The sequence below is a fragment of the Heteronotia binoei genome, chromosome 21, assembly GCF_032191835.1.
Source record: "Heteronotia binoei isolate CCM8104 ecotype False Entrance Well chromosome 21, APGP_CSIRO_Hbin_v1, whole genome shotgun sequence".
Taxonomy (NCBI): Eukaryota; Metazoa; Chordata; class Lepidosauria; order Squamata; family Gekkonidae; genus Heteronotia; species Heteronotia binoei.
Genome location: NC_083243.1, coordinates 150,158,928 through 150,178,270, shown reverse-complemented (window position 1 = coordinate 150,178,270; position 19,343 = coordinate 150,158,928).

Genomic DNA, 19,343 nt, shown 5'->3' with positions numbered 1-19,343 from the left:
TCCAATATTGCTGCTGAGCAGTCAAATTTATTTAGTTAATGTAACAATTAACAGTTCTATACTATAAGGATGAAGTCTGTATCACAGTAATTTTAACTCTGTAGTTGATTATGATGTTTCGTTGATAGATTGTCATTAAAATTAATTTTTTTAAAAAAAACTGGGGCAGTCTAAAATACTGGACCAAATTAACACCACACATAGTGTCCAAATTTTTGAGTTTTTCAAAACTCTTAATGGATGTTACAGAACAAAGGTGATGGAGGAACAGATAACACCAGGGGTTGTTTTGTATAAAAATAGGTGCTGGAGCTCATTAGCACAACTCATTAGCATATGCCACCCCCCCACCAGTCAAAAGCAACCCAACACAAGAAAGGAGAGCCCTGGTTGAGCGAGGCCTGCTTGATCTCTAGCCAGCCCAAGCAGGTCTTGCTCACCTGGGGCTCTCTTTTGCCATCTCCCCCATAGTCAAAAGGCTAGCAAGTGACCTGCCACCCAAAATCACATAAGAAGTGGAGAAAAGGTGGTGTGGGCTTCTCCAGGGGTAAATGAAGGCTGCTGGGGGTATGGCAAAGCTCCTGGTGGCTGGCTGGCTGTCTGCTTTCCTAATCCAGGGATTGCTATGCAACTGCACCTACTATTCAATGGACAAGGTAGGTAAGTGGAGAGGGGAGGGTGTCAGAAAAGTTCAGGAGCTGTGCTCCTGTGAGCTCCTGCTGAATTCAAGGCCTCGATAACACTCTTGCAAAGTGATACAAAACAATGTGCAGGGTTACAAATTATCTAGAACTCTTTATCAGGCTTAAGATCATAAACCTAAATTTGATTAAAAGTTATGGATAACTCCAAAGTAGGGTTGCCAAGGCCAATTCAAGAAATATCTGGGGATTTTCAGGGTGGAGCCAGGAGACATTGGGGGTGGAGCCATAAGCAAAGTTGTGACAAGCACAACTGAACTCCAAAGGGAGTTTTGGCCATCACATTTAAAGGAACCACACACCTTTAAAATGCCTTCCCTACATTAGAAATAAGGATAGGGGCACCTTCTTTTGGGGCTCATAGAATTGGACCCCCTGGTCCAATCTATTTGAAACTTGGAGCGCATTTTGAGGAGAGTCATTAGATGCTATGCTGAAAATCTGGTGCCTCTACTTCAAAACACAGCCCCTCCAGAGCCCCAGATACCCCCACATCAATTCTCCATTATTCCCTATGGGAATCGATCGTCATAGGGAATAATTAAGTGCCCAGCAGACATTCCCCTCCCCCCACCCCCATTTTTTACAACTCTGAAGCAGGGGAGGGCCTGCTCCCATCTGGGGATTGGCATCTCTACTTACGAGTTGCTGAACTTCCAACTTCTTCAAAGTAACACAGAGCAACTGACCTCTGAAAAGATTATGCAACCAACGAAGGGTCTGGGCTGCAAATGACCTCTGCAAAGATTGTGCAACCGACGGAAGGTGTGGGCTGCTTTCACAGCCACATTGTTCTGTCTGATTCCCTGCCCCTCTTCAGCCTTAAAGATGCAGACGCACCAACCCAACTCCACTTTCCAGTGGAGTCTGAAACCTCTGGAGGTGGAAAGGTACATGGAAGCTGTGGGGGCAGGGCTTCCCCCCACTAGCCAGCTGACTGGGAGCAGGAAGGAGCCTGGGCTAGCGGGAGAACCCCTGCTGGGACCAGGGGATTGGCAAGCCTACTCCAAAGCTTGCATACTGGTTTGAGTCTCTTTGAAAAAGAAACTTCTCAACAGGACACAAAATATCTTCTAAACCAGGGGTGTTGAACTCATTTGTGATGAGGGCCCTATCTGACATAAATGAGACTTTGTTGGGCCAGGCCATGTCGCACCGGGCCTTGTGTATACCTGTTTAAGAGTAGGTAGCAGAGATAAAAACTTTTTAAAGGACACAACCACAACAAAAGATTTTTTAAAAACCTTAAAATAAAACATGCTTAAAACATTAGCACTTGTTTGGTCTTAAAGGTGCTTTCTTTGTATTTCTCCCATGGGATCCAGCAAAGGAAGCTCTGGCTCTTTCCCTCTCACCCCAAGGGACCAGGAAGGGGAGAAGCCTCAACAAATGGAGAAAATAAAAATTTTGCTCTGTAGCTCCTGTGCAATTGAGCAAGCCTTGCAAAGCAAGTTGAGATGCAGAAGGAAGCAAGAGAGAGGGAGATGGAAGCAGACAAGAGCCAGTTGCTCAGGGGCCTGATAGGAGCCCTCCAGGGGCCTGATTCGGCCCCTGGGCCGCATGTTTAACACCCCTGTTCTAAACTTTGTCCCAAACAACTTACAGTCTAATTTATAGAAGCAAAAACACTTAAAGCAAAGTTCAACATTTAGACAAGTTGATGCCTAGTACAAAAGGACTGCAGATCAAAAGTTATGTTAGCATTAATGAAAAGGGTTTAAAAAAAATTTGTAAGATAGCTGTTTCTATTCTTACATTGTTCATTTCAAATGCCAACTTTATAAAATACAAGTTCATTCTAGACATCTTTTCTCACTCTGTTAAATTGGGTGGGAGGGGGGCTGTCAAAATCATACCAAACCTGTGGACTGGCTCTGTCTTCAACATCTAATCTTTGGCACACCTCATATATAAATATATGCCATCATATATTTATACAGCATATGTAATATGACATATATCTTGTCATTTGTTCCACAAATAAAGAATAATTTTCTCTTCCTTTTAGACCAAGAATATTTTCCCTTTGATGATAGTTGCTAAATAATCAGCAACTTGGAAAAATATAGAAGCCCTAACTAGAGGCAAAAATGTAGTGACCGTCTCTAATTCCATACAATCAATCACTTGAAGGGAATCTTCACTATAGTTATATAAGGATGAAGAATCTGATGTCCAAAAGCACATTAGTAATCTTGCAGCCTGCAGCGTAGCTGCTAGGCTGCTTAGATCCTTTTGCCCTCCAGGGCGGGAGAGTTGGTCCGCGCGCTGTTTGGGCGCGCTTTGCAGGGGGCGGGGTTTAGCCGCTTCAACGGCTAGCTCCCCGTCCCTCTCTTCAGTCCTGCGACGATCGGGGCAGGGCTGGAGGCCGTTTTTGTTGGCGGTCGTGTCGGCGGCTTCGGGAGCTCCTTCTGAGGCTTCGGGAGCTCCTTCTGAGGCGCGGCGGCGGCTGATTTGGGGGAGAGCGAGTCGGCTTCTGGCAGGAGAGAGCGAGTCGGCTTGGTGCTCCTCGGGAGGCGCGGCGGCGTCGGAGTTGTGGAGCGGAGCGGCGTTTGGCAGGCTGAGTTGCTCTGGGGGCTTGGTGGTTTACGGGCCCGGAATTGGGTGGCACGGGATAGCTTGCCAGTTGCTGCAGCTTCAACAATAGTAGCTTTCAGCTTCCAGAGAAACTATCCCACTTCTCTACCAACATCTGTAATTCTGTTAAAATCTCCCGGGATGTTTGGCAGTGTGCAGAATTCTGAGAAATTAGTAATCTCAGCAGGGGTTGGCTCTGGTTAGCATTGGGATTAGACAGCCTGGTGGAGTTGTGGGTGTCTATCTGGGTTAGCTGAGTTGCTTCCTTGCTACTGCATGAGTTGTGGGTGTTTATCTGGGTTAGCTGAGTTGCTTCCTTGCTACTGCATTGTGTGTTTAGTAATTATATGCTGCAGGAGCTTGGGGGCCCAGAGTGTTAAAGCTGCAGTACTGCAGTTTGAGCTACTCAAATTTGGAGTTAGATCCTGGCGGAAGCTTGGGCCAGGTGAGGGGCTTTAGGTTGTATTGGTCTTCACGAAAGGTGGAGTCAGTCAAAAACCCCGCACCACCCTTGGTTATAGTGGAGTAGCATTAGGTTGTGGTAGCCGGGGCTGTTGCTAGGCAGTGTGGGCGGCCATTTTGTGGGTTCCTTGAGAGAGGGGCAAAAAGACAGTTGGGCGGCCATTTTGTGGTGCTGGTGGTTGGGGCTGTTGCCAGGCAGGTTGGGCGGCCATTTTAGGTCCCCCTTTTATAAAGCAGGTGGGCAAAATGTCTGGTGGTAAAGGTTCAGGCAAGTCTAAGGGCAAGAAGCCTGCACCCAGACCATCTAAAGCTCCTGCCAGGAGGCCACCACCTCCGTCATCCTCTTCGGATGAGGAGGGTGAAGGGATGGTGGATTATAGTATTTTAAGTAGGCTGCAGGCCTTAGAGCAGGCGGCGGGTGTTCCTTCCTTGAGTAAAGGGGGCGAGGTTAGGCAATCCAAAAAGGCAAGGCAGGCTAACATTCTCACCAGGTTGTCCATTCTTGAGGGCAGGTCTGGTGGAGTCCTGCCTGGCAAGGATGCTGGTTCCAGTGGCCCTGATGCAGGTGCGGTGGAGGAGGCGCAGACGTCGGGCATCGGTTTGCCGGTGGTGCCGGCTGGACTTGGAGGTAGGTCCAGTGATGGTTTGCAAGTTGGGTCTGGGCAGGTGTGGCCATGGGGAACATGGGGACCTGCTACAGTAGCCGGGCTTGGCACCTCAGGGATAGGCTTGGGTGTGCCCACTCCTGCTGGGGCTGGGCTGGTGCAGAATTGGGCTTGGCCAGGGGGGCAGGGCACACCTTGTGTTCATCCGGGTACAGGGCAGTTAAGCTGGTCTGGTCCCATTTTGGGTGCACCATCGCAGTATGGGATGGTGCCTTTTACAGACTTGCCTTTTGGTGAAGTTGCTTTGCCTCTCGGGGACCATTTGCTTCCTGCTACAAGGGAGAAGATTTTGAAGGGAGAGTATGTGGACATATTTTCCCTTCTTTATCGAGAAATGGAAAAGAAAGACAAGGAGGAATTAGATGAAAAGGAAAAGGAGAAGCTGCGGAAGAGAAAGGTTGACAGAACATGGGCTAATTGGTTGCCTGGGTTCTGCATTTATGCTGGGGTAATTGCCAGGGCGCAGCCGTGGCGGGCGGCATCATTGTTCCAATATTTGGACATTATTTATAAAGGTTATACGGCCTTTAGTGGATCAGCCTGGTTACAGTATGACCAGGAATTTAGAATGCGGGCTGCCCTATATCCGTCCATCCAGTGGGATCGGATTCACCAGCAGCTTTGGCTGCAGGTTATGTCTCCGGCTAGGCCTAACCTGGGTGACCGATCAGATAGTGGTCACTTAGTGAGCAGGGCGTCCTCATCCACTTCGTCGAGCTCTCCCCGCGGTACAGCGGGGCAGGCGGTTCAACCCCGCTTGCTCTGCTGGGACTTTGGATCCCTGGGGGTGTGTAATAGAAAGGCGTGCCAGTTCAAGCACGCCTGCCCCTTGTGTGGTGGATCCCACGCCTTTGAAAGCTGCCCTAGAGCCCGAGGGCGCAGGGATCAAAAGAAGCCTGGCGGGGGCGGAGGAGCTTTTCCAGCCAAGAAAGGGCCCCAGCCCGATAAGGGTGGGACCGCTTAAGCGATGGCTAGCTAAGTATCCTAGGAGGGCGGACGCTTTGTACCTGTTGGAGGGTTTTAAGTTTGGGTTTAGGATCCCTTTTCAGGGGCCTCGAGTTGCGTTTATGTCTAGAAATCTTAAGTCTGTTAAAGGTTTGGAACAGGTCGTTAGAGACAAGTTTGCAGAAATTGGGGGAGTTGAGGGATAGGATTAATGCATTTCTTCATAGGAGGAAGGTCACTCTGCTGGAATTGCAGCAGTTGGTGGGGCACCTCAACTTTGCTTGCAAAGTGGTTGCTCCTGGAAGGGCTTTCCTTAGGAGACTGTGCCCCAGCATAGAACTAGGGTTACCTGCAGCATGAGGGAGGATTTGAGGGTTTGGCTGGAATTTTTGGAGTCGTTTAACGGGGTCTCCTTTTGGAGGGACGACTTGACGCTTGAGGCCGAACTACAGGTCATGTCTGATGCTGCAGGATCTTTAGGTTTTGGCGTTTATTTTCGCGGACATTGGTGCGCGGATGTTTGGCCTGATTCCTGGACGCAGGTAGGGGTAAACCGAGATCTTACGTTTCTCGAGTTTTTTCCCATTTTAGTTGCGGTTTGGCTGTGGGGGAAGGATATGGCCAATCACACTGTCCATTTCTGGTGTGATAACATGGCAGTAGTCCACGTCATTAATTCCCTTTCATCCAAATCGCAGAGGGTAATGAGGTTGGTGAGGGCCTTCACTCTGCGCTGCTTGCGGCTTAATATATTGTTTTTAGCCAGGCATGTTCCTGGGGTGAGCAACGGGGTGGCTGATGCTCTATCTCGTAAACAGATGGAGAGGTTTCGTCAGCTGGCCCCGGAGGCAGACGGAGAGCCGGTGCCAATGCCCCAGGAGCTATGGCAGATTGGAGAGCCGAAGCCTGCAGAGCGATAGGCCTAGCCATTGCGCCCAGCACTCGGAAGTCTTACGAGCGGGCCGTGCGGCAGTTTGAGGACTTTCGGGCTGAGGTAGGGTATCGCAGGGTTTGGCCCCTCCCGGTGGAGGAATTGCTCCATTACTGTGTGTCTTTGCGAGGTAAGGGGTTGGCCGTGCGATCTATTAGGGGGTGCCTGTCTGCATTGGCTTTTGCAAGTAAGGCACTCGGTTATAGGGAAGATACAGCAGATTTTCGTCTTCGAAAGATGCTGGAGGGGTGGGCTAGAGAAGCCGGACCCAGGGCTGATACGCGGAATCCGGTGTCTCCGTCGATTCTGCAGGGGTTGAAGAGGGTATGGGGCGTGGTGTGTGCCTCGCCTTTTGAGGCATGTTTATTTCATGCCGCGTCCTTGTTGGCCTTTTTTGGGGCGCTTAGAGTGAGTGAGCTGGTTGCTCAGTCTAGAAACGATGTTTCTGGTAGGGCTTTGCAGCTGAGGGACCTGAGGTTGTTGGGGCCTAAGGCGGTTGTTACTGTCCGTCGCTCGAAGACGGATCAGTTGCAGCGGGGTACTGTGCTTGAGCTGGGTAGTTGTTCGGAGCTCGAGTTGTGTCCAGTTAATGCGTTGGCTGCTTATTTGGCAGTGCGCGGGCCCAAGGACGGATTTTTGTTTATACACATGGATGGTAAGCCATTAACGAAGCACCAGTTCTGGGCGGTTACGTCTAGGGCGCTGGGTGAGTTAGGGTTATCGGGGGTGCGGTTTGGTACCCACTCCTTTAGGATTGGGGCGGCCTCGACAGCGGCTGCTATGGGGTTGCCTTCCACCTCTATTCAGAGGCTGGGGCGTTGGCGTTCTTCAGCCTATAAGGCATACATCCGCCCCTTTTGCGGGCAATGAGTGCATTGGATGGTGTGCATGAGTTGGTTCCGTTTGTGTTTAACGGTTTTTCTCTTTGTAGATGCTGCTGTTCCTGGCCAGAGGAGCCGGTGCCGAGTTCTCATCTGCGGCCATAGCTACGTCTTATGGGCTGGTCTTCAAGCACGGAGAACTGCGGTCGGCTCTCAGCTGGGACTCAGCCAGCATGCGGTTATCGAATGGCAGGGGCGCCGGGGCCTCCAGTGGCCAGGCTTGCTGCCGTTGTTATTCAAAGATAGAGCGGGTCCTCCTCCACAGGTCTTAATGGTTCACCTGGGAGGTAATGATCTGGGGTTATTGAAGGGTAAGGCCTTGGTGTGGCAAGCCCGGGATGACTTCCAGCGCATTAGGGAGCGATGGCCGGAGACCACGATAGTTTGGTCAGCCATGCTGCCCCGCCAAGTGTGGCGTCATGCTGTGGACCCTGCAGCCTTAGAAAGAGCTAGGTATAAAGCCAATAAAGAAATTAAAAAATTACTTGAAAAGGGTTTGGGCCACTATTTACCCCATCCGGATATTGCAGCGAGATGTCCTGACCTCTACAGAGGGGATGGGGTGCATCTCTCGGAAAAGGGTAACGTGCTTTTTCTGAGAGATTTGCAGCAAGGGTTGCGGGTGGCTTTGGGCCTCCCGGTGGGTACTAAGCCCTAAGTAGAGACTTGGCCTTATTAGTGGCAGGTTTTAGGGGTTTAGGACACTATGCGGCTAGGGGAGGACTGTGAAGCATCCCCCACTTTGGGGGAAACTTTGGGGTCTGGCATGATCGGCCTTGGGGTTTGGAGACCCGGGTTGGAGAATGCAGACTGTCCAGGAGGCTCGGCTAGAGGGTGCCTTTCCGCCGAGACGTGCGTCTGGGTTTGGGCCCTCTGGTGCGGGCCTCCCTGCTGGGCCTGCCTGGATGGAGCTGAGCAGCTCAGCTCCGGAAGGGGGGCTGGGTCCTCGCCCGTTAATGGCAGGGGAGCGGTCGCGGTGACCCCTAGCCCTGGCCAGGCCGCCTCTGGTGGGGTACCCTTGCTGTTCATGTTGTAAGTTAATAAAGTGGCCCAATTTTAATCCAATGCATTGTGTCCGACTCGTTATTCCGACCTTGGTGGGCAATAGTAATCTTGCAGCCTGCAGCGTAGCTGCTAGGCTGCTTAGATCCTTTTGCCCTCCAGGGCGGGAGAGTTGGTCCGCGCGCTGTTTGGGCGCGCTTTGCAGGGGGCGGGGTTTAGCCGCTTCAACGGCTAGCTCCCCGTCCCTCTCTTCAGTCCTGCGACGATCGGCCCTCCCACCCGCCCTGTCTGCTATGTGGGCATTGCTGGTTGCCTCATTCGGGGAGCCGGGTAGGAATTTTTTACGCCCCAGCTGATTGGCTGGTGCTGGGGTGCGTTTTTCGCCTACCCTGCATAGCAGTGCAGTGGATTGTGGAATTGGCTCTGGGAAGGTGCCTTTAAATAGGTGGTCACTTTAGTTGGCAGGTTTTAGGGGTTTAGGACACTATGCGGCTAGGGGAGGACTGTGAAGCATCCCCCACTTTGGGGGAAACTTTGGGGTCTGGCATGATCGGCCTTGGGGTTTGGAGACCCGGGTTGGAGAATGCAGACTGTCCAGGAGGCTCGGCTAGAGGGTGCCTTTCCGCCGAGACGTGCGTCTGGGTTTGGGCCCTCTGGTGCGGGCCTCCCTGCTGGGCCTGCCTGGATGGAGCTGAGCAGCTCAGCTCCGGAAGGGGGGCTGGGTCCTCGCCCGTTAATGGCAGGGGAGCGGTCGCGGTGACCCCTAGCCCTGGCCAGGCCGCCTCTGGTGGGGTACCCTTGCTGTTCATGTTGTAAGTTAATAAAGTGGCCCAATTTTAATCCAATGCATTGTGTCCGACTCGTTATTCCGACCTTGGTGGGCAATCATTAACATATGTCATTTCAGCACAAATTACTTGTATTAAAATTTTGACAAATCCACACAACAGTAAACTGGAGTATTTTCACAATACAAGGAGCAATCTAATGATGTTTTAAGTATTGCCTCTTTAATTTGTGACTGAGGTAGTGTCTTTCTTTTTGGTTTTCAGCTTGATAGTTCTTTTGGGGCAAATTAGGATAATAACCTTATTCCAAACTCTGATACAGTAGAGCAAATATAATCTTTTATATCTAATTCCCTTTCGCCTTGGCAAATTCAAGATCCCGCATTGGTTGGAACTGGGTGGGACTGTGTTGCATCAACCTTTGGCTCATCAAACCATCAATCAACTGTTCTTGAATCACACTGACTGACTCTGCTCTCCCACCCCCACTGCTGGCCCTAATATCTTAATTGTATCTTTCCCCCTAAATATTGAAAGTGGGGGAAGGTTTTAAACAAAAATAAAATTCCTTCCCTCTTGGGAGGAGGAGACTTTATTTAACAGAAGACTAAAACAGAAACAATGGATTTGGCTGGACAGTTGACTCCCAGTACTATCTTATCTGATCTTGATGAGTTTTTAAGCCAGTCTATACAAAAGAATGTGGGGAAGGGAAAAATAATGAGCTTTCTGCCTGGTTAGGCTCAAATTGTAACTCTTTCCAGTTTTTTTAACTCAAGCTGAATTTGGCTGAATTTCTTTCCTCTTTTTCCGTAAATGCATATAGATGGCTAGAGACAGTCTGCTGTAGATTTGTCAATCAACACTATATCAGTTGTTGCTGCTCCTGCAGCTGGAGGTTCTACTTTTTGCACTTTAAGATTTAAACTACAGACTTGTGCTAACACAGCACAGACAAGGCTTGGCCCTCTGGGGATGCTAGTCAGTGGCTGCTGCTAGGCAACTAATCTTGCTTCTCTCAGTAAAAAGCAACCAAGCATGGTTCTTTCAGTACAAGCCAGTGGGGGAAGCCCTTTCATGTCCTATGTTGACCTTTGAGGAAGAACTCATTGGTTGACTCTGCTCCTCTCTCCCACCTGAATGGCTGTTGCTAGCCAGCCAAGCTGATTCTGTCAGTAAAAAGCAACCAACTTTGGTTCTGGCAGTTGCTGCTCTCCTTACTGTCTCATTGGCTAAGCTGCCTGTTGTATTGCCTTGCAGAAGAGAGAAAGAAAGCCTTCCCTTGACTGGCTGAAGGAAGGAAGAGGAGGGAAATAGCCATAGAGAAAGCCTTCCCACAATTGGCTGAGGGAGGGAGGGAGGAGAGCTTTCTCTCAATTGGCTGAGAACTATCCTCCTCTGGGAAGGAAACACCCAGTGATGTGATAAAAATGGTGTTCTGCCACAGTAGGCCAGATACAGAGAGAAAGGGAGGGAAAGTGAGAGACAGAGAGAGATTGAAGTCAACATTATCAGAGAGAGTGTATTCTGAAAGGTATCACTAAAGGCCTCTGAGGGAGAACTCCTCAGGGCCAGTCCTGACTAGGGCTGCCAGTTCCAGCTTGGTGGGAAATTTCTGGAGAGTCTGTGGTGGAGTTTGAAGAGGGCATAGGAGTTGGGGCTTCAGAGCATGGTCCGCCATACCCAGGTTCTTGCTGTGGAAGCTGATGGAGTGATTTCAGACCAGTCACACACTTCCAGCATCACCTACTTCACAGGGTTGTTGTTCAGATCACATGAGGGGAGAGAAGACTGATGTAAGCTTCTTTGTCCCCCTCCTCACTGTGGAGAAAGACTGCCTTTTCCTATGTAGAGGCTACAGGGAGGGGGGAGGTGATGGAAAGCTGAAGTCAGAGAGGCAGATAAAGGGAAGGAGATAGGGTTGCCAACTCCAGGTTAGGAAATCCCTGGATATTTAAGAGGTGTAGCCTGGAGACGGTGGGGTTTGAGGAGGGGTGGGACCTCAGACAGGTACAATGCCATACACAGCACCCTCCAAACCAGCCATTTCTTCCGGAGAACCACTGCTGCCAATCTCCAGGTGAGGGCTGGAGATCACTCAGAATTACAACTGCTCTCCTGATGGTAGAGATCAGCTCCCCTTGAAGTGGAGAGGGGGAGTGAATGTCTTCACTTGGATGGGTAGGAAGACAGCAAGGGGGGGCACTTACCCAGAGCCTCTTTCTAGAGCCCATTATATTTTTCTTCACAGCAGGCCTTTTCCCTAATAATAAATAATAAAACAAAAAAATAATATAGCTAGTAAAAGATTCCGTGTAAGCTGAAACTGTCTTGTGACAAAACTGGTGGAAAGAGGTAGGAGAGTGATTTTGAGATAGTAGATACAGTTTATTAAAAAAAATCAGACTGATATTAGTCTTATTAAAATATTTACATTAAATGTGTGCATTTAACTACAAATGGTATTAAATGTTGTTAGAGAATGGCATGATACAAAAATAAAACAGGAGAAACATTCTTAATTTTTTTTTTTGCTAAATTTGTTTATTGAAGTATTTGAATCCTGCTTCCATATAACTCAAACAATACACAGCATAACATACATCAATACATCAAATGCTTCTTTCCCCCCTTTCCCTTTTTATTTCCTCCCCCCTCAAAATGACCAGTAATAATACTTTATTTTATAACTGTAGCCATAAGCACACCTTTTGGAGTTTAACCAATATATCATTTTTGGCCCCTCCTGCTTTCACGAAACATTCTTCAAAGTTAGCAAACAGGAATAATTTATACAATGCATGATCAATAAAGTTCACAGTACAGGAAAGAATGAACAGTAGAGAAAGATCGGTCTTGACAGGACAGTAATAAAAAGGTAGATGAATAGCATGGTCCTTCCTAACCATCATCTTTCAAACATTATCTATTCCTGCAAGTTTTAGAAATTAGAAAAGCTAGAGATAGAATAGAGCACCACGTTCCCTGTTGTTCATTCCAGGTGTGAGTCTTTTTAAGATTTAGGTTTGAAGCCTTTTGGCTAATAAGGTTCCTCATTCTGCTATGTGGGATTGCATGCTCCTTACTTGTTAAAGTGGCAGGCTGTCCCAGAAGCCATGCTCTTCAGGATCAGCTGCCTTCTGAAGACATTACTAGACATTTCATAATAATATCTTATATTTTTAAAAATACCAGTTTATTCAAGCATTTTTAATATACATGACAAGCATTGAGAAACAGGCAAATACCTAGCCAGAAAGCACTGGCTTTCATAGCAGCATCAATTTCCTCAAAAACAAAACAAAACAACTTTTCAGTTATTACAAAAATTATTTACTAGCTATATCCCAATATTTAACTGATTATCAATTGCTGTCCAAAGATATTTTTAACTTTTAGCTATACAAAAGCCTACTCTTGATCCCACACAATCATTTCCCCATAACATAAGCGATCTGAGATGATGATGTAGAAGTTTTTTTCAGAGTACAATTAAACATGTCTGTGGAAGGACTCAACCCAGATCCTACTAATTCCCTATGTAGTGAGGGGTGAAGGAAAATTTTAATGCCAACTGAACCTATCTCCTGCCCACAATTTGTATTTCCTAACTGAGGTCACAATAACTCCTCCTCCTCATTATTATTATTAAACTGTATTTATAGTCTACCTTTCTCACAGAGTCTCAAAATGGATTACAGTGTTAATCCCTGAGCCTGTAAGGGGAGGATAGGATATAAAATAAATAAATAACAGTCACTATAAAGAGTAATATAATAAAGATTTCAGGTTTTCACGGCTGGTAACATCATTAGGGTTTGTAGACTCTTTCGGGATCAAGTGCCGTGTTCTACTGGAGAAAGTTTTCCTTCCAGACGTTTCGTTCTCAGCTGCGGAGAACATCCTCAGTGGCGTTGCAGCCCGAGCAGGCACTCAGACCTTCTTGGCTGCTGTGCATTGGGTGGGGCCAGGGCTGCTGGAGAGCTGCTATTTGTAGGCTGGAGGGGGTGTGATGAAAGGGCAATAGGTTTGTGGGTGTGCCCATTGTTTGGTGGGGCTTCCTGGAAGGGTAGTGATAAGGAAATTGGCTGTTGAATGTGACCATTGTTCTGTGTTAATTGCTGGGAAGGTTGGAAGGGGTTTGAAGATAAGGAAGATGGTTGTTGACTGTGCTGATTGTTCTGTGGAATTTGCTGGTTGTTCTGAGACTTTCTGCAATTTATAGTCTGTAGGGTGTTTTGCAGAGCTGGGTACCAAGATTGGTGGATGAAAATGCCTTCTTCCTTTCTGTTAAAATTTTGCTGGTGTTTGTAAATCTCAATAGCTTCTCTGTTCAGGCGGGTATGATAATGTGAGACCATAGATAGGACTTCAGTACTTTCAAAGTGGATGACGTGGTCTCCTTCTTGAAGTGCATGTTCAGCTACAGCTGATTTTTCTGGCTGAAACAAGCGGCAGTGTCTCTTGTGTTCGGTGAGACGGGTGTTGATACTGCGTTGGGTAGTGCCAATGTAGACTGCACCACAGGAACAGGGTATTTTGTAGACTCCAGGGGTTGAAAGTGGATCTCTCATATCCTTGGCCGAGCGCAGCATGTGGCGGATCTGTTGTGTGGGCTTGAAGACTGTGTCAACATTATGGCGTTTGAGAATTTTGCCAATGCGGTCGGTGACAGATTTTATGTAGGGCAGCCTTAGAAAATGTATTAAACAGGTCCATCAGTGGCCATTACTTATAAAGTTATAAAGGCCGTGTTCAGAGGCAACATTTATTTATTTATTTGATTTATATCCTGCCCTCCCCGCCAAGGCAGGCTCAGGGCGGCTCACAAATTTGAGGTCACATGGTTATATTGTGCGACCAAATAAAATAAAACAACAATAAAAACATAAAACATAAAAACAATTTTTAAAAACATCTACCTATACTGGTATCAAAGTTTCAGACAGCAATCTGAATGGTGGTTAGCCATTCTAAGAGCTCCCAGGATTGCAAGAACATAAAGAAGTAGACCATTAGTGATGTTTCTATGGGCCAATCCCACTGCTGCAGATGTTATCATTATAAAAATGCATGGTGGAAGAGTGCCATTTTGCAGGCCCTGTGGAACTATGAAAGCTCTTGCAGGGCTCTGGTCTCTTCCGGCAGCTCATTCCACCAGCTAGAGGCAGCAACGGAAAAGGCCCTGGCTCTTGTTGATTTGAGCCTTGCTTCTCTGATGCTGGGGACTGTCAACAGGTTTTGAGACCCGGACCGAAGTGCTCACTGGGGCATATGCAGGGAAAGGCAGTCCCTAAGGTATGCAGGACCCTGGCCATATAGGGCTTTAAAGGTAATAACCAGCACCTTGAAACGAATCCGGTACATTATCGGTAGCCAGTGTAGCGCTTTCGGCACAGGCTGAATGTGCTCCCGTAGAGGAACTCCCATTAACAGCCTGGCTACAGCGTTCTGCACTAGCTAAAGTCGCTGGATTTGGGACAAGGGCAGCCCCATGTAGAAGGCATTACAGCATTCCAGTCTTGAGGTGACCGTAGCATGGATCATTGTTTCCAAGTTGTCACATTCGAGAAAGGGGACCAACTGCCTTGCCATCTGCATATGGTAAAAAGCTGACTTGGCAGTGGCAGCTACTTGGGCCTCCATTTTTAAAAAGGAATCCAAGAACATCCCTAAGCTTTTAACCTTGGGCGCCAGTGTGAGCTGCGCTCCATCGAAGGTCAGTAAGCGGACCTCCGGTCCTGAACCACGACGGCTCAGATACAGGACCTCCGTTTTTGTCAGATTTAATTTCAGTCCACTCAGCCTGAGCCACCCCGCCACAGCTTGCAGTGCTGTGAACAGATCTTCTGGGGTGGAGTCAGACTTGCCACCCATCAACAGATAGAGCTGGGTGTCATCAGCGTACTGGTGACAACCCAGCTCATACTTCTGGGCAATCTGGGTGAGGGGGCGCATGTAAATGTTGAATAACATCGAAGAAAGAACTGCTCCCTGTGGCACACCACAGATAAGTGGGTGTCGTCGGGACAGTTCATCTCCTAGCGCCACTCTCTGTCCCTGACCCTGGAGAAAGGAGGAAAGCCACTTCAACGCCTGAATCCCAGCATCAGCGAGGTGACAGGTCAGTAGCTGATAGTCGACCGTGTCAAACGCTGCCGACAGGTCTAGCAACATCAGCACTGCCGAGCCACCTCTGTCCAGGTGCCTCTGGAGGTCATCTGTGAGGGCAACCAGAACCATCTCCGTCCTGTGACCCAGACAAAAACTGGATTGATGTGGGTTGAGCACAGAAGCATCATCCAGAAAACTCTGAAGCTGCACCGCCACATCCCTTTCAATAATCTTGCCTAAAAATGGCAAATTAGACACCGGCCGGTAATTTGCCAATTCAGCCGGGTCTAAAGATGACTTTTTAAGAAGAGGTGAACCACAGCATATGTCTGAATGCCAGTTAATTAGGGACAACTATGAGTGGTGGAGTGGCTGTTACCTTTATTCTCTGCTAGTGAGATTCCCAGAAGCATTTGGCTGGCCAGTGTGGAAAACAGGATGTTGGACTGGACAAACATTTGATTTGATCCAACAAGCCTCTTTTATTTATTTGTTTATGTATGTATTTATGCTTATGAAACCTACAGAGCATTTAGTTACATGATCCTCATTTTTACAGAGGAATTAAAAAATACCAATCAGTTATTTTAGCACAGTCTCTGTAAGAATGTTACAAAGGCATTTACAATGCATGGGAAGAAAAGAGATTTCAGTTTTAAGGTGGCAAGGGGTAGACATTCTGTACAAACTCAGAATTATTTATCTTCCAGGACTCTGCCTGTGCTGAAAACAAACTCTTGGACAAAACCCTACTGAAATCTTGGCATCAAGTGAGTAAATATGAAAGCTGACAGTAGCAAAACCAAAAAGGAATCTTTTGCCACCATGACAACTAACACCACCATCAGTGGATTCTAGCTAATGTGCTTCCTCTTTGTGGAGGATGCAATGAACTTTTCACATTTCCCAAATTCTCCTTTTGTATTGAGCATTTTTACATTATTTTAAGCTAGCTTTTTTGTTTTGGGTGAATAGAAATATTTAAAAACATGTTTTCAATTGAGTTCTTTTTAAGAAAGAGTGGTCTCACCTCATTTAGTAGGGCTTATTCCTAGGTAATTTGTCTCATCTGTATTTAATTTATAATGCACTTCAGTATTCTGTCTTGGTGTCTTGATTGGTAACTCTTTCTGAATCTGCTTGCTTTAAAAAAACCAATATCATATTGCAATTTGCACAGTGTAAATCACAAGTTAAGTATGATTTATTCATTAAAAATCCTGTCCCTTTTCCTTTACTGTTTAACAGCTAATGAATAATTCTGTTCATGTTATCAGGAAGCCAAGTAATTTGTTTGTTACGAAAATTTGGTGTAAATCAGTGTCAAAAATGGGGGCAGATAGAATTTTATTTAGGGGTCCATGGTGTCTCTTGGCAGCCTGATCAGGTCAGCAAGTGTCAGCTGAACTCCTACAAAAGTGGGAAGTACTATGTCATAAGAACATAAGAACATAAGAGAAGCCACGTTGGATCAGGCCAATGGCCCATCCAGTCCAACACTCTGTGTCACACAGTGGCAAAAAAATTTTATACATACACACACACTGTGGCTAATAGCCACTGATGGACCTCTGCTCCATATTTTTATCTAAACCCCTCTTGAAGGTGGCTATGCTTGTGGCCGCCAGCATCTCCTGTGGCAGTGAATTCCACATGTTAATCACCCTTTGGGTGAAGAAGTACTTCCTTTTATCCGTTTTAACCTGTCTGCTCAGCAATTTCATCGAATGCCCACGAGTTCTTGTATTGTGAGAAAGGGAGAAAAGTACTTCTTTCTCTCCTTTCTCCATCCCATGCATTATCTTGTAAACCTCTATCATGTCACCCCACAGTCGACGTTTCTCCAAGCTAAAGAGTCCCAAGCGTTTCAACCTTTCTTCATAGGGAAAGTGTTCCAGCCCTTTAATCATTCTAGTTGCCCTTTTCTGGACTTTCTCCAATGCTATAATATCCTTTTTGAGGTGCAGCGACCAGAACTGCACACAGTACTCCAAATGAGACCGCACCATCGATTTATACAGGGGCATTATGATACTGGCTGATTTGTTTTCAATTCCCTTCCTAATAATTCCCAGCATGGCGTTGGCCTTTTTTATTGCAAATGCACACTGTCCTTCAAAGCCCGTGTCCACATTTAGAAGGCAATCATCAACTAAGGTTGCCAGCACCATCTCCATTCTATAGCCTGGCCTGAAACCAAATTCAACTCCCTCTTCTCACTCAGCTAATTCTGACACATGGGCCTCCCATCATCATGTCTAGTTTGGCCCCCCCAGGCACTGGTTAAAGCTACCCAATCCCCAAGTGTCATTCAGTTGCCCAGAAGCATAACTGACTGAACATCTTACATACAGGAAAAGTGCTGTAGTCTGCAGCCAATCCAAATACCAGTAATGCCACTACAACTATGGGTTTTTGGTTTCAGAACAAAAGGTGTTTAAACTGGAAGAAACATTAAGAATGGTTGCTTTTTAATGAGGCTTCAATGGAAAAATGGTGCCATCTTTCTCTAATGAAGCATAGAGCTAATTTAGCAAGGAATGGCATTTTCTTGAAAGGAACTCATTTACTGCATCTTCGCAAGATTTTGAGCTCAGTTGATATTTGGCACCTGTGCTGTGTGACTGGTGTGGCACCATGTGTAAAGGCACAGTGCCACTCTGGACAGATGGGGGAAAGTGCAGAAATGCCAGGGAGCCTAGGATAGGCACCAAGGGGTCAGATTTCTCTCCAGGAATGTTGAAACATCAGCACATGCAAATCTTCAATATCTGAGGCACACGCATTTTTTGGCAATGGTCAGGCTTCCTTCTGAATATCTTGGCATAGACCACAAGGAAAGTCAGTGCGTTTTCACAGCTTCCGTGGCTTTCCACTTCATGGGAACACATATAATCTTTGCCATCATTGCCCTGTGACTATAAACAGACAAGGAGCTGTATTTTGCAAATTAGACTTTCTTAAATAATAGATGAAGAACTGTTAAAATGCCATCATAGCTTTCACGGGCTATGACTCTTTTATTAGTTAATGGTTGGTTTATTCTGGTCAGAGAGCACTAGAAAGTGTGGTTTGGCATTCAACACAAACAGCAAAATGTCACAGTCTAAAACTTTGTTATAATTTGTTCTATTTTAATCTTTTCTTTTAATTTTTCCTCTTGTTCCGAAGCTATAAAAACTTTGTGTTCTCCTTATATGCCTATTGAACAGTGGACAGAGGGAGTCCCAACTTCAGGACATATCATGTTTTTTTGCTGAGGGCAATTCTGCTTGGTTTACTTCAATTTATTTACTCTCCCCCCCCCCCCAAGAATTATAGTAAAGGTTTTCTATTTCATCCATTACAGCACAGTGTTTTTCACTTTTGAATAGCTGCATCAATATGAATCCTTTATAAGGACCTTAAAAACAAACTTTGCCAAGTCCCAGAATACAGAAGCTAATTCACAACTCCCATACTCAGCTGCCTCATGAATAAGGGGGACTGTGTGGCTGACACTTTGAAGCTGTAGCTGTTAAACCATACAGAATATTTACCTCAATAAATCATTATAAGAAACTAAGGTACAATTATACCCACAGAGAAATAAAATTCAAAACACTGATTTATGTGGTTCAGCTGACTGTTCTCTTTTCCATCATGTTTTGAATTTTATGCGTGTTTGTCGTCTTTGGCAGTTTCCATGTGTCTTTAAACTAATGGGCCCTGCCTTTTTTAACATTGCTCATTAGGGTTGTTATTTCATTTTGACATCTAGACATGATTTGCACGGCGCAAAGAAAGTTTTGCATCTAAAATTAACTAAACTTAAACTTATAGACTTAAAAAATGAACTTAATTTTTTTTTCAATTTATACAGGGCGTTACTCAGCTTAATTTGCAGTTATTTAAACTGAAATGCCATCTTTATTGAGCATTTTGTTTAACTGTGAAGTTTCCAAACTGTGACACTGTAAAACAAATGATCTATAATGATGTTTAAATTTTACTACAATATTATTAGAACAAGAGACAATCTTTTACAACATTTGGCAAAACTACAGTCAGAATTGGAGAAAATAAACTTTTTAGTGAGTTGAATATCTTTGTAAATAAACAAAACAAGAAAATTTTTAGTATTACTAGTAGAAATCATCATGGTTCTCGGTGTAACCGTAACGGAAGGGTAAATGAATGAGGTAAAAATGAGCTATATTATATTCCAGACCATTTGCATTTGGGGAGGCAGAACTGATTTGTTGTATTGCTGGATAGTCCATGAAGGAGGACCAAGT